At 45.8% G+C, this 12,590-nt stretch overlaps 1 protein-coding gene across 2 annotated transcripts in view; it reads left to right on the top strand.

Moving 5' to 3' along the window:
• Positions 1–8,602: 8,602 nt before the first annotated feature.
• FNDC3B (fibronectin type III domain containing 3B) overlaps positions 8,603–12,590 on the top strand; it is a 194,991-nt gene continuing 191,003 nt past the window's right edge. For both annotated transcript variants that reach the window (XM_062005877.1, XM_062005876.1), the window contains exon 1: positions 8,603–8,774. The gene's annotated coding sequence lies outside the window, so the exon portion shown is untranslated. The remainder of the gene's footprint in view (positions 8,775–12,590) is intronic.

Genomic DNA, 12,590 nt, shown 5'->3' with positions numbered 1-12,590 from the left:
CAGTCGTCAGAGCTGCAAAACTGTCCCATGAGATGTGTGGCTGTCACAAGTGAGGCAGTGTCAACCAGACATGTATACCTTGTCTGTCACCTGCTAACATTCATAGTTAAGCTATTTTCAACAGAGACATTTAATGACCTTGCACAAGGCAGAGTAGAAACTTCACGTGACTTAAATCTTCCACTTTGATGCATGGGAAGCACTGAGTTGAGTCAAGGGAGAGAAGCATTAGGTGGGTCTACTGCTGCTGACTGTGAGCTGTGCCTGGGCTCTGGGCTGGGGTTCAGGGATGAGAGGGACCATGGTGCACAACTTCAAATGCAGGCAGGGACACTGGGAAGCAGCTCTGTAAATCTTGCAGGTTATTTAATTGAGGGAAACAGAAATACACACTCCATAGTGAGGAGTTGGTGAAGACTGCAACCCAAAGCAGATTGTTCTTCATTTTGCAACTCCATTTCTAAAGCTGAAGTAATGTCTAGAGAGGGGAACAAGAAACATCTGAAACACAAATATGAGAGCATTGTCAATCCTCCTGAAATGCCTGTTCTATTTATTTAATCTTCACTGTACATGGCATAAGATTTATATTACAACAGGAATAATTGATGTTTTGGTGGCACCTTTTCTCTGTAAAAACATTCAGAGATCACAAAGCATATTTATAAATACCCATCAATTAAGCCTCATATAATCATTGTGTGGGTAATGCAAGTTATGCTATTTGCTTTCCTATCACTTCTAGATTTGTTTAAACCACCCAGATATTCAAGCTTAAAAAGAAAAACAGCAGTAGAAGCCTGTGAAGAATCCACCAACCACCTTATTTTAACATGCTACAATCATTCCCCCAGCTCAGTACCAGCCCTGTGGTCAGCCTTCAGGTGAGGTGTAAGTTCTTCTTTGACTTGTCAGCCACTGAATGACTCAGGAGCTACGAGGGTGCTGTTTCACATCACCCCCATCACAGCTGAGCTCTGCCTGGGCGTATGCAATAAGGCAGGAGCTGCCCACCTTGCCTGGGTTGTAGCAGTTGCTCCAACCTCAGTCAAAAATCATTCTAGCTTTTGTTGATCTTTAGGGCATGCTGCTAGATCTTCACTTTATTAAAAACCATTAGGGATGGGTAGAATTGGGGTGCGATAGCGTGTGTGACAGAGCATGATGGAGAGGCTAAGCCTGGTTATTTATTGCAGATAAAAGAAGTAATAGAATTGTAAAATAAGCATTATTTTTTAAATCATTTTAGCCTGAGGCTCAGTTAGCTAAAGAGGTTTTCCCAAGGCCATACCAATACACTTACATTCCAGATTCAATTATTTATCATCATGAAATAGATGCATTCTCTCAGGCATCACCTTTTAAGGCTGGAAAAGTCTACAACTCAGTGAAGAATCTTTAAAATGTGACTGCTTTCAAAGGAACACTCTGTATATTTCTATGCAGTTTTGGGAAAGCTCTAGGAAAATTCATTGATGGGGAAGAATCTGATGTGCAGTTCTCTTAGATCATTCCCATGCTGGTTTTGAGATAATATACTGAAACTTGGTGATACATTTTTTTTGTAAGGGCCTTCCACCTGGCATAAAGGATGTTGTTTTATTGCAGCTCTACAGAACTTTTGAGGAGATCTGTCTCATTTCTTTGAAAGTCATCATGATTTTCCATAATGTTTTCAAAGAGGAGTTGTACGTGGGCACAATTGGACATCTCCATTCAAAAGCAGTGACCCTTCTGCTTCCACAGTCTGCCGGGGAAATGGAGATGCTCACTGATGGCTTGGAGAAAAAGGGAAAAAATTATCTTCCCTAGGGGTATATCTGCTGCCTTTGTGACTTAAAAACACCCTTAGCAAAATTTGAAAGGAACAGGAAAACACAAGTGCACAGCAACGTGGCTGAGGCTCCCATGGGTAAGAAGTGTCGGGATGAGGGCTGGCTCTTCCCTAACCCCTCGCTGGAATTTATGGTAATCTTCTGATCCAGGGGCTGGAACTGCCATTCCAGCACCAGAGGGGTTTATGACTCTTTTGTTGTTTTAAAGTTATTTGTGCATTCACTGTCCGCATTGTGAAATTGCTGTGGGTTTATTTAATCTCTGAAAAGCCAGACTTCTGAGCCACTGGTGGAGCTTCCTAATCACCGGCATGGAAACTCCTGAACTTTAACTAGCAGTGTTATCTAAGCAGTCTTCTTCTTGGTTTTCCTGTGTGCTTTGGGGTTGGGGTTTTTTTAATACATATTACTTTGGGGGAAAATCAGTAATAGTGATTGTTCAAAAAGCTTATGCTTAATGCTTTGCTGCTGCAGAGCAATCTTGCTGAGTCACCGGTAACAGTTTAATTCCAAAGCTGGCAATGTTTCTCATCGATTGCCCTGTACACAAAAATCTCCACATTGCATATGTATGTAATTAACAACAGATAGGGCTGTTCTATTTAAAGGCTATGAAAAGAAGAAGAAAAAAATCCTTGAAGTTGTACCTTGATTGATTGAAAATGAAGATGAATTTATGACAAAACACCGTAGCCTGCAGTATCAAGATTCCCGGTGTGCAGGGAAAGGCTTTCATGATACAACTAGAGATGCCAAAATAAAGAGCAGGCACTACTTAGTAATTCACTAGAAAGGTTTGAAGGAGCTATAGTGCTGGAGAGAGTCCAGCGCAGGGCCACCAAAACGATCAGGGGACTGGAGCATCTTGCATATGAGGAAAGGCTGCAGGAACTGGAGCTGTTTAGTCTGGAGAAGAGGAGACTGAGGGGTGATCTTATTAACATTTATAAATATCTAAAGGGTGGGTGTCAGGAGGTTGGGACATCCCTTTTTTCTATAGTAGCTAGCAATAGGACAAGGGGTAATGGGATGAAACTGGAACAAAAGAAAAACCTATTTCACTGTTGAGGTGAGGGAGCCCTGGCACAGGCTGCCCAGAGGGGCTGTGGAGTCTCCCTCCTTGGAGGTCTTCAAGACCCACCTGGACGTGTTCCTGAGTGACCTGATCTAGGTGAACCTGCGTCTGCAGGGGGGTTGGACTAGATGATCTCTAAAGGTCCCTTCCAACCCCTACCATTCTATGATTCTATGATTCTATGAGCTAGGAGTGCACCCCTCAAGTATAGTGCTTCCATTCAAGGAGGAAAATAAATGTTTACTTACTAAAGAGTTTATTTGTAACTTGTCAGGTGTGGCTGCCGTTAACAGGAAAGCAAGTGCGTGAGTGACAAGGGAAAAGAGAAAATGAACTGGCCAAATGAATACTGTGAAAAGGAAGGAGTCACAGCACAGAGGAAAATGTACTGTGATGGAAAAGGGCAATGGATCAGCAGAAGTTTGCTGGTATGTGCAGAAATGACAACGTCTCATTTTTTTTTTTTACAGCAAGAAGAAACTATTAAGCATATTTTAAATCATTTCAGCTTGTATTGTCTCCCCCACTTCTTCCTTTGTAGTTGTGGGTTTTGTTGGGTTGGGTTGGTTTTTTTTTTTTGTTTTAACGACAAGAAAGAAGATAAATTGCTAGTTGTAAAGAGTGCTGCAGGGGAAACACTGGGGATATAACCACCTAATTATGAATTTCCTGAATGTGCAACATGACCAGGAGCAACTGGACAGGATTAGTTCTGTATGTTTCATCTCCAGCTGTTTCATGAATACCAATCTACAAAATCTTCCAAGAAGAACATTTTTTTTCCATGGCCCTACTTTTGGCTTTTAACAATGCAAGCAATACTGCTTTGTTTTCTTTAGAGCCTGAACTGAAACAGGAGCTTTCAACAAAACAAAACCAAAGCAAACCTAAGGAGCCAAAGAACTGCACAATGTGAAGGAGATTTAGCTGAAATATTTGCAAAGTATCAAAAAGGATCATCCATCTCATTGGCGAAAGTGGGACTAACATTGCAGAGATGCGTCATTATGAGACAATAAATGAGAGTTTTTTCTTCTGGTGCAGTGGTCAGAAGTTATTGTTTTGAATAAGCACAACCAGTGTGTAATCTTCAGGGCAAGCTTTTTGAACTGGTGAAGTGCTAATGCTCTTTGGAAGCTCTTGGCAGATGGGAACTTATTTCAACTTATAAAACCAACGCAGACAAAAAAAAAAAAGTAAAAAATGCCCTGTGTAAGTCCTCAGCTTGCAAGCAGATAACTTATGAAGACAATGGTGCTTCTCATGGAACAACAGGAACCATTTCTTTCCATTATGCTTTTGTAAACCTTAAGAAACAACTAATAGAATAATATCCCTGCAAACAATGGCTTCTGATGTGTAAGAAATCCCATCTTTAGAACAGTAACACTGGCATTTCGAGAGCTGCTTCTAAGCTTCTGTTGAAGTCTCTGGGTCTTTTGTGAGTTCTATTACAGTTTGACTGGGCATATTTACTGCTTACTAGTAGTCTTAGAGATTTGAACATCAAATTAAGGACTTGCCCATTAAAGGTAATAAAAGGATGTCCAGCAGGTAACTGGTTTTATCACAGATGGATGTGCAAAGCAAAGTTACCATGCACCCCAGCAGCAAGAGAGGCAGATACTCTCAGTATCTTAAAGTGTTTAGTCCTTTGATCTTGTCCCAAGAATAAGATATTTTGGGGCCTAATTTCTGCATGTGCATGAGCATGAGAAATACACTGACCTGTGTCCTAAAAAGGAAAAAATCTGCTAATTAATACCATGAATACAAACTCCTCACCAAACTCAGTCAGTTCATGAATGCAAAGCCATGAACATACACTCAGTGAATAAGTGGCATTCATTTCCTCTAAATAGAGAGGTACAGATAGAAATCCTGGTTCATGCTAATGTTTACATGCCCTAGTTATTTAGAAAGAGCGTCCTGCAGAATTTTGAATTCCTTGCAGTAAAAGTGACCATTATGAACCACGAAATGCACACACTTACCCATATCTTCTTCCTTGTGCCAGTCTCCACAGACGCTATCTTGACAATAAAAGATTGTAAAGATTGAAGGAATTCAATATGTTTCAAGCTGTACAATTTAATCTGCCTTTAGCTTTCATTTTTTCAGATAAACGAGTGAGGGAAGACTACTGTGACCAGGTAGTACTGTATGGATTTGAGTGCCCAAGTGTTTAAATTACACTAGCTTTAATGGTTTGTGAAACATAAAGACAAGGGCCCCCAAAAGGGTTTATGAACAAGAAAAATCCCACAAATTTTATGGTCCTGTCTTTACTCTGTGGAAGGAGTAAGTTACATGATCACAAGGCGGTGGGAGGGAAGGTGACACATTATTTTCTTCTGGATGTTTTCACAAGGAGATCATCCAGATTGCTTTGAGCATCCTGCCCTTCTCACCTTGCAGAGCCCTTCCCTTGGGAGTGAAGGATGCTGCAGTGCCTGCTCTCTGCCTGCTCTGGGGTTACCTAAGGTGCCTCTTCCCAAGTACATCTCTTTTTTTCCATCCAAGTTTCTGCTGTCTCTGAGATTAAGAGTCTGAACCCAGACCTCTTGCTATGGGTAAAGTAATCCATTGGACACCGAGTCCTGAGCCAGCCCACTCCACAGCTACTCAGAGGTGTAACAATGCATGTGGAGAGAAAACTCCTGCAGCCACTGTCCATCCAGTGTTTAGGCAGAACCATCCACCCTAAATGCTGCTGCTACATGGCATTAAAAATAACTGAGGGCAACGCACCCCAAGTTAAAAAAACACAACAGTATTCAGCAAATAAATCAATCAAAGCATTCTCTGTATCCTGTCAAACAACACTGATGCCAAGATCTTGGCCTGCCTGCTCTCCAGAATACAGAAATGCAGCTTGTGAGAATAGTCTAAGTTTGCCTCGAATCCCATCAGAAACATGACAGAAAGTATCCTGTGAGAATAAAGGCCGTCTTTGCAGCCTTTACAATGATGTCTGATCTCCAAGGCCACATCCTGATTGTACAGAGTTTCCATAGGCCACTCTCTGGGATTTGTCACCAAATAGGAGGGGATGGCTGACGAGGATGATGGCAGAATACAGGATTGAGAATTGGTTTGGATCCAGCCTCAGTCAACAGTGCCTAAATTGTTACTGTGATAGCTAAACAATTCCTGCCTGAAAGGAGTTTGGGGTCTCTGTCTGGTCCTGGTGCATCTGCAGCTTAGGAATAATTGTCTTGGGGACACGGGTCCAAGAGAAAGGCCATCGAAGGAGACAGCATCATCCTTTCATTCCACTCATCTGCAAAGGGGTGCATATGGGAAGGGGGAAGGAAGAGACACGCTACTGCGTTTCTGACGCCACTTGCTTCCTGAATAAACAGAAAGATCTCACTGTGATAAAAGAAAAATATGCATGTTATTGAGAAAAAAACCCCAGACTCATCAAAACAGAAAAGTTAAGTTCATGGCTTTGGTCTGTATTTATTTGGATGACAGTTTAGGTCAGTTGTTTTCTCCATCATAATTTGTCTGTCCCTGCTGTGTCACCACTTAACCTAATCCTTTTCCTTTTTCAGGGGCAAAAGACGTTTCCTTCTGATCTGATTAATGTTCGTCCTAGATGAGCTGGCTCAGGGCACAAACCATTAAAGAAACAGTTTAATCTGCTATTTATGTAGGAACTTTCTGAGAAAAAGCAGCCCTTGCTTCACTCTCCCTTGCCCAGTCCCTTGGTTTATAAGCCATGCTCGGTTTCCACTGAACCAGTTTCCAGTTGCTGTTAACCATATCTACACTTCCAGTTCATTGGGGCAGTATGGCTACATAGAAAGTGGTCCAAGGAGAAGGTATGCATTTGCTCTAGGCCCAGGCTGGCTTTACTCTTTTTTGTGAGTTTGGCTACTTCTGCAGTTCCAGGTGAGACTAGAAATGTCCTGTGTCTGAGTACCCCTGTTTTGACTCTCCAAATGAGGACTTAGCTGTTCTGTGGCCCATTGCACAGAAAAGCTACAAATCAGACCTGTGGTTTCACCTCCTTTCTCCTCTTTATTTCTTTTCATTTTGCTGTCTTTGATTTTGTTTTTTCTTCAATTTTTTTTTTCACATTTTCCATCTCAGGTCAGTGATTTCTTTTTTCCTTTCAAAACCAAAGGCTTCACTCCCTCCCTCTGTCCCTTTTCTCTGACTTTTCCTTCACAAGACAGTCTATGAGACCAAGTAAAGGCTTTTACCACCCTAGTGAATAATTAATCTCATCTGACTCTATAACTCAATCCAGGATCACCAAAAAGCCTGCATGTTTTGGGTCACTAATAAAACAAACCATTTTTCTACTTTTAGATTCTAGTCATTGCAAAAGTTTTTGCAATTAACGATGAACAATACTTAGCGCCGGCAGACCATTTTATGTTGGAAAACCTTTCCCATGGGAAAATGCTGATTTGTTATTTTCATCGGAATTATCAGTTTCAGATAACTTTATTTTCTTTTTTTTTTCCTGTGTTTTGGTCACTTTTAAAAAAGAAACCCCCAAAACCAGCCTAATTAGGCATTATGTTTTGGTTTTACCAAACTGTTATGCCAAACAAATCTTCCCTTAATATGAGTCTCAACAAGAAGTAAAGCATCAAGGAGTCCTATGGGAAAAGTGTTTGTGTGGATATTTTAATGGGAGCTGATGAAAGTACACCTGGGCTGCCTGAGACTGCACTGGGGTTTTCTAGTTTCTAAAAGCAAACCTTGCTCTGGCGGGTGAAGTAGATGAATTGCTGATGAAAAGCTGTAAGGAAAAGTCACGTTGGAAAAATAATACAGTGATGGAGAGAAGCAGAGCACAAGATGTAGGAGTGATGAGCTTTTGTGGAGGAAAGTTAGCTACCCAAAGAACTAAGGTCAAGTCCAAAGACCCTGTGACCAATGGGATGGGTGTGACCAAGGCCTATTTTAAGTTTTTCCTGTAACCAGATTAAAGCTCTAGCCATGATTCCCACATTGCGTGGATGCAGTGCTGAGAGGTAAATGACCACTGTGGCTCTTCAAGGCTCTCTTTGAGAGACACTTTTTTTGGGCTGACACAACTTAATTTCTTTATCTCTGAAAAACGTTGCCTAAAACTTCTCCTCAACTCCCACTGGTGGAAAAGGTGGAATGACTCCCCTGATGGGACCCAGGGTCCACCTTCTGAGGGGACAGCTTCTGTTTCACTGTCCCGAGGGGGAAGGACACAAGGAAGAGCACAGGAGTATGCACATTCCAGCCTTAAATTACTTGGATGAGGGCTTCCCCAGCTACGAAAGGCATTTTTGTGACAACAGGAACCAATCTCTGCCCCGACGATGGAGGCCGCGGATCGGGCAGAAGGAGGGCTCGCTGTGGGATTTATGTTCCAGGGACAATTTCTGGGAATCACTCACTGGGAAGAACCGGGTAGAAACGAGGCGACACGAGTGGAGCGCCGGCCGGGCCTGTTCCGTTCCGTTCCAGGCGGCAGAGCCGACGCCGAGCTCCCACCACCGCGCCGCTGCCACCCGAGCCGCGGCCGGGCCCCAGCCCCTGCCCTTCCCCGCCGCCCGCCTCTCGGCCGGGGCCGGGGCGGGGGCTGCGGCGCGGGGCCGCCCCGGGGAGGCGGAGCTGCCGCCCGGCGGGGCGGGGGCAGGAGGGCCGGCGCGCCCTGCCGCCGCCCGCTTCAGCCGGCTTTTCGGCGGGAGCCTCTACTCCAGAGTGCGCGGTAGCGTGGGCCGTCCGCGGGCCCCATGTGGTGCCGACATCACTGACATGGCGGAATCCCCGCCGAGCCCTCCTGGCACTCGCTCCAGCTAGCCGGGACTCACCGCCGCGCCCGGCTCGGCCCGGCCCGCCGCTCCGCACCAGCCCTCCGCCAGGTAAGGACGCGGCGGGGGAAGGGGGTCCTGGGCGGGGAGCGTGTCGTTCGGCTCGGCTCGACTCATCTCGGCGCGGCGGGCAGCCCCGGGGAGCCGCGTTCCCCGCCCCGAGGTGCCGCTCCCGGTCCCGGCTCTTTTGTTCGTCGGCGGGGCGGGAGCGCGGGGCGGCGGCGGCGGGACGGGGCGGTGGCGGGACGCGGCCACACTTGGCGGAAAGTTTCTCTTGCCGCCCCCCGCCGCCTTCTCCTCCCGCCGCCCGGCCCGTGTCGCGGCGCCCCGGGGCCCCGCCGGCTCTTCCCTCTCAGCGAGGAGCTCCGCGGCGGGCGGCGCCGGGTAGGCAGGCGGGACCAGCCCCGCCGCGGCCCTGCGAGAGGCTGGCGGCGGGACAGGCCCTCCAGCACCGCCCGGTAATCCCCAGGGGCTGCCGGCCCGGCCGCTGTCATCGACCCCCCTCCCCGCCCTGCCGCGGGTACGGCTGATGCGGCTCCAGGGAGGGGAAGAATCCGGGCAGAGGTGGGTGCTGGCGCCCGTGTCTGCGTGTGCGGGGCCGGTGCCACGCGTGGGGGTGCGCCTGGAAGCGGCTGCCCTTAGTTTGTCCCGGAGCAGCCGTGCCCGTAGGGCGGGAGGATGCGGGGCCGTGCCGGGGAGCCGGCGGGGAGAGCGGCCCCGTTGCCCGGCCGGGGGATGCCGGGCAGGTGAAGGAACCCGGTCTCCTCCTCGTCCGTAGCTGCCTCCCGAAGTCTGGATCCAGGGGGCATGTTGGAGAAGAAGCTGGAGAAGGGCGCGAGCGAATGTTCCCGGCCCCGTCCTCCGCGCCCGGCTCTTGGCTGAGGCGGCTTCGGGAAGGAAAACCCTGGAAACTTTGGATTTTGCTTGCCAGACACCTTTTTCAAATGGCACGCTACCAGGAGACGGACTGAAAAAAAGAAAAAGTCTTCTAAAAGCTTAACCTCACTTAGGCTAAGACCACATCTGCATCCCTCCTTTCTGCCTTCCCCCCCTTCTCGCTTCTCAGAAATGGTCTATTTAAATAAGGTTTTGGCTAAGGTAGTGCGGCTTGGAGTTAAATGTAATGAACCATTTATCCCATCTATATTTGTAGAATAAAAGGCGGGGCGGGGCGGGGGGGGGGGCAAGCCTGCCTCTCTCCCTATTAGTAGTTTTGTATTTCATTTGCATTTCTTTGTGTAACTAAAAGTACTGGCCTGATTCCTTAAAGTGGTACTTACCCCATCACTGATGGGGAAACTGAGATAATGGAAAAACTGAAGTTTTCGTGTTTGGTGGTTTGGGATTTTGGTGGTTGTTGTTGTTTTGAATTTCTTTGTTGTTGTTGGGCCTCTTTAAAATTCCTATTTGAATTTGGTGCTAAGATTTTTGAGAGCAGAGTTCAGATATCCCAGTTCCCTGTGCCCTGACCACATTTGCTGTATCCCCTAACTGCGTCCCCTGCAGAACCCAGGGCTCAACCAATAAGGTCCTGAAAGGTGCCAAACCAGTCTAACTCGAGCTTAACAATGTGCTAGGTAATGGGGTTTCAAATTTGGATGCATTTTTAAGTCTGGAACACTATATTCAAGGTTGAGACTGCTAGGCTTGGCAGTGCCTGGATGTCTGTACTGGTCTAGGGCTCTGCACCTTTCTGATGGGGAGCTGCTGGTCTGGACATGGACGATGTGGTGTGTGCTTGGCTGGAAATCAGATAAAGATAGAACCTCCCTAAAGCTCTGGAATCGATGGTGGGCTGGCTGCCTCCTCAGTGGAGGCATCTTGTTCCTCTCACCTGGTCCATCGGTGATTTTGCCCACCTGTGTATCTTTCTGAGCAGTAAAAGAACATGCTGCCGGTGTTACCAGTAAGAAAATGATTCTTGGCGATGTTCCTGGGGTCACTTCGGGTCTCGCACAGAAGTGGTCTGTTAGTACTTTTCTCCTAATCTTGTGGTTCTCTCTCGTTAGTTTTAAAGCAGTTGTGCTTTGTGATTGTATCAGGACCCTGCTGTGGCAGAGAAACCTCTGCTGCCCCAGAAGTATTGCATGTTGTTCTTCCCAGCTCGCTATCTTTTAGCTAGTTTATGCTCATAATGCAGCTCAGAGATGAGTCTGTGTGGAAGTTGATGTATTTTTCACAAATTTGTAATGTTTTTGTTTGAAACTGTTGGGATTCATCTGGTTTGTGTTTGAGGTCACTGCTGGGACAGTGATGAGAGGGGTTTTTCATACTGTTAGCATATAGTTGGCCAAAGGATAAGAAATGAAGAAAGTTAGCATCCAAAAGAAGCTGATATTTTACTATAGCCAAGAAGCTCGAAGCTATAACTCCATACCACAAGCGTTTTATCTTTACTCTTGGAAAAATTCGTAACTGCCAATCTGAAGTGTGTTTTTTCTGGCACTTTTTTTCCTCCCTACATATGGTATTTAGTGAGCTGAAAAAAATATTTCTGCATCGTACCCCTTTCTTAGCAGAGATTTGGCTTTTTTTCTTTTCACTTTGTAGATTCCTTTAAGTCTTCTGCTAGAGCCAGAAGTAGTTCAGGGCAGTTAAGCTTCTACAATTCATAAATCTGTGCAAGAAAATATATACAGATGATGCAGCAAATTTCTGTATGTGTGTGGTTGTTTTCATGAACTTTCTAATAGTATAATTGGCTTTTTCCCTCAAAAATGTAGATTGTCAGTCTGGTGAGCGCTAGCTCAGAAGCAGAGTTTACAGGATGAATAAATGTTTGTAGTCTGAGGATCTTCATTCCTACAAAAGACATTTAATTACATAAAACTCCCAGAGCTCGTATACAGCTGAATAAAACAAATTACTTTCTGCAGTGCTTTTCTTCTCAATGTGGTTTGCCAGTCTTTACAGAAGAAAAGATGTGAGGGCAAATGGAGTGACCTGTGGGAAGCAGGAGGACTGGCAGTTGGGGATGCCCTCACAGGGCATCTCTGTGTCTCCTCCAAGGATGCCACGGTAGCATGTGTTAATGGTGGAAATCCAGTGTCCCATTGCGTTGGAATGGTTTTATGCAACATACTGCAAGCTATCAAAGTCCTATTTGTTTGCAATAGCCTTTAGTTTACAGCAAATCAAATAAATAACAGAGGAAGCCAGCAGCCCCTTTTGTAAATCTCAACTGTGCAAAGTACCAGTGAGGCAAAGAGTTTCTCAAATATGTTGCCCAAAGGGTTTGTGCCTAGGTGATCCTCTCTGTGCAGCTGAACGGCAGCAGTTGAGCGGTGGAGGATCCTTTGGAAACAGGAATATCAAAAGCCATGTTGTTTACGGCCGAGGTTTAGTGTCCCAGTGCGGTCAGTCCCTGGAGATGGAAGGTATGTGAGAAGAGGGAAGCTCTTCAAACAAGGCGGTGGAAATAGGAGACGCTGGATACACAACGGTAACAGGCCATCTACAGGCAGGAATGCCGGTGTGGCAGCAAGCAGATAACCTTCCAAACAGTTTCCACTGGGAATGCAGTGATTTGCAGTTTTACCGATTTATTCTAAGCACCTCTTTGCAAAATTAAAGTTGCATTGCAGACAGCCAGGAAAAAAAGCATGAACTAATTAAACATGATTTATTGTGGAATTTGTATCAGTGTTGGAGAGATTAGTTGCCTTTCAGACATGCTGCTGTGGATGTTAAATCTGCACTCTGCTCTGGGTGATAAATGACAGTGCTGTTGAGCAAGTACACAAGAAAAGCATAGTCCGTGTTCAAAGTCAGTTCCTGAGCAGGAATATTCCCTGGAGGTCCCAGGTACTGTGACTTTGAACAGATCTTCATGGTGCTTTTAACTGGGAAAAAGGATGGCTTTTCTTG

The sequence above is a fragment of the Colius striatus genome, chromosome 12 (assembly GCF_028858725.1).
Source record: "Colius striatus isolate bColStr4 chromosome 12, bColStr4.1.hap1, whole genome shotgun sequence".
Taxonomy (NCBI): domain Eukaryota; kingdom Metazoa; phylum Chordata; class Aves; order Coliiformes; family Coliidae; genus Colius; species Colius striatus.
Note: the sequence above shows the minus strand (reverse complement) of the source record. Positions and strands in the feature narration are given on the sequence as shown.